Source organism: Ptychodera flava (genome assembly GCF_041260155.1).
Source record: "Ptychodera flava strain L36383 chromosome 3 unlocalized genomic scaffold, AS_Pfla_20210202 Scaffold_27__1_contigs__length_13241970_pilon, whole genome shotgun sequence".
NCBI lineage: Eukaryota > Metazoa > Hemichordata > Enteropneusta > Ptychoderidae > Ptychodera > Ptychodera flava.
Genome location: NW_027248281.1, coordinates 8,574,386 through 8,577,443, shown reverse-complemented (window position 1 = coordinate 8,577,443; position 3,058 = coordinate 8,574,386). Strand labels below are relative to the sequence as shown.

At 37.3% G+C, this 3,058-nt stretch overlaps 1 long non-coding RNA gene across 1 annotated transcript; it reads right to left on the bottom strand.

Annotated features, from left to right (window-relative positions):
• LOC139126314 (uncharacterized) lies at positions 1–2,444 on the bottom strand. Its single transcript, XR_011550525.1, has 3 exons — positions 2,331–2,444; positions 527–617; positions 1–65 (listed from the first exon to the last, which is right to left on the bottom strand). It is a non-coding gene; the product is annotated as an uncharacterized lncRNA (long non-coding RNA).
• Between the last annotated feature and the right edge of the window lie 614 nt (positions 2,445–3,058).

The following is a 3,058-nucleotide window of genomic DNA, read 5'->3' as shown; positions in this document are numbered from 1 at the left end:
CTCACCTGGGGATGTAGCGCTCTCACTATTACAGGTATCTGTACTGCAGCATTTAGTGTCGAAACCTGTGTAGAAAATAATTCATGCTAATGACCATCTTTGTATCGAAGTCTGGCTTAACAAACATTTCCATAAGTGGTGGTTTCTGACTTCACTCGCAAACCCTCTCTCTCTCTCTCTCTCTCTCTCTCTCTCTCTCTCTCTCTCTCTCTCTCTCTCTCTCTCTCTCTCTCTCCCCTTTATGTCCTTAAAACACGCGCACAGAAGCATTATGGCAAGACAGCCCACTACTATCATTGTCTGGAAACGCTCCATGACGTATACTTGACACAAAGATTACACTACTCAATCTGCTAAAATATTATTTGCATAAGTAATCTTAATACAGGGTCAGAAAAAAGGAAAAACATAATAATCTTCTAGTCCCTGCTTCTTCATTTGTTGTGAAATTCTCCCAGTACTCGTTTTAGATTAATTGCCTGTACCGTTCACTCTATACTAAACCCATGACTGCTTGGATACTTACCTGTCCCGAACACTGGCTTCGTTTCTACGCATGTAGAAACACATGCACGCGTAACAGCTGTAATCGAGTTGAGCGTGTACGTGAAAATAGTCTGAAAGAAGTTCACGAAAATAATCGTCATAAAGGATACACATATGTGTTAAAATCGATGTCTTGCTTATTCAATGCCCAGTTATCGTCATGGAAAGTGGAACATTGCACAGCTCTTTGCATAATCGTTAACCAAGCTGCTGGTTTTATTATCATTCGTGTAAATTATACGTTCGCACTCGTATAATACATAATTTCTAACACAACCTCTTTATGAATTTCACTGTAAGTATTTTGATACGGTGTCATACTTAATGATAAGTATTCGGCTCTGATGAACAGAGAGCCCCTTCGCTTGATAGAAAATTCATTTGGTTGAGGGAGAGTTCAGTTATTAAGGCAGGGTTGGGCTTAATAAATGAACATAAAAAAGAACATGTATTAGCTAACGTTTACCTGGAAACTCTATGCAAGCTTTTCGTCTTGAAAATTTAGCGTGCTTAGGGCAATGAACATTACCTAACAGCCTTTGACTGAGGTAAGGCAATGATTAGGTGCAAGCTATGTGTTAAACTGAAAACTTGCATACATTTGAAGGTCCCCTTTTGCTCGTTAATAGCACTACTGTTGATATCTGACAAGTTTCAAGAAAGAGGCGTGCAAAATTTATCAGTTGATAAATACACGAAAAGGCTGGAATATAAATGAAAGAGTTTTAAATGACCTTGTTTTTGTGTCAACTAGCAATAATGGAGAAATATATAAATATACCTTTTAGTATTTATCCCTTAGAAATGTAAAATATGTTTAGATACTACTACGTAGTAAATTGTCCTTCAGGTAGCATTATGGTATTGTGGTATTGTGGCAAGAATCCTTGATCAAGCACTTTAGCTCACTTTGATTCTCCTTACCCCAGGAGCGGTGGGTACCTAAGTCTGCAAATGGCTATTTGACCCCTTCTATCCAGGCATTTTTGGTGCTATGAGTAAATTCAAAATTCAAAATTTTCCTCTGTAAATATGCATCTATGTGAAAACGCACAATTCTCTTGGAAGTGAGGCCCGGTGGAAATGTTGTGGAATGTTACAGAGATTTCAATCAACCTGTTACACGTATGTCAACAGAAATACCAGGATGTGTGGTCCAAGAAAGATCACGGAAATGATCACGTATGTGGTTTGGTTCAATGCCTGTAAAATAGTACACGATAAGTTGTATTTAGATGAGAAAAACTATATCTGAATAACATACAGATGATTTGCCAAAATGAAAACATCTTAAAACGCACGTAAATTTCAAATATTTTTTAGAAATGTATTGATGATATATCAAGTTGTATCTATGCATCGGTAGTGGCAAGTGTTATTACTCAAAATCATAAATACCTTAAGTAATATGGGGTCACGAAATTTTTCTAATCTTAAAAAGGGGTTTATCAATTGTTGGGGCAATGGGTAGGGGGTTCACTTGATTTCACTGATGCATAAGAAGAATTTGCCAATACAACCCTGCAATAAAAAATAAACGCTCCATAAGTCAATTCATAATACACTTTCCTAGCAATGTGGCAGTGCTCGTAATCACAGGTTGACCCTGGCACGTTTGTGTCACACACAGGATTTGTAGATAAGAGCAAGGGGTAAAATGTACATCGACAGCTAGAGTGATCCGCGAAGTAAATGACGTTATTTCGAATGGAACTTAATCACGGCTTGGATAAAACGAGAGTTGCCTTTAGATTTTGTAAATAACCTTTGTCCCATCTCTTTACCTGACACTCGCCCTCGCATTCTGTGGTGGGGGTCGTTCCATCTACTGGATTAGCGCAGGTGTCAGTGTCCGATATTGATAGCGAAATACACTCGTAACATTCAACAGCTGAGCTTCTCTCTTGAAATAAAAAAAAAAATATGAATAGACATATTTATATTCAGTTTGGATGAAGGAGTTCGTGTTGGTATGTGGACTGAACCAAACCTACACATTTCACATTGCTAAGTTGACTTTCTAACATATCATGGTTAGACTCTCCTCCCGTACCCGGTCAAACTCCAACAGTGTGATTCTTTGAAAGATATTGATCGTGAGAACAGAGAAAGGTAAGTGCTGTAATTAATTTTCTGTCAAACGAACAGCGACGGCTTATGATGATTTTCGTGTTCAAACTTTCTCAATATAATATCATGAAATCGAACGTATATCAGTGTGAGTTAATATCGTGTATCAAAAAGAAAAGTTAAATTTTGCATCCTGTGATAGCATTCTCTGCGAAAAGAACAAAAGAGAATGACGTTTGAGTACATGAGAAGGCATTTCAGAAAATTTGGCAAAAAAATTTTAAAAGCAAAAATTCAGATAATTCTGCAGACCTTTTTGAAAAAGCAAAAATTTCTTTGGAAGTAGAAATGTTGTGATTTAGAGTAACTTGACAGTTAAATTTCGGAAACAAGATATATTAGCAGATGCTCTATCGTTAACGCCGCATCTCAGGGTTACGTC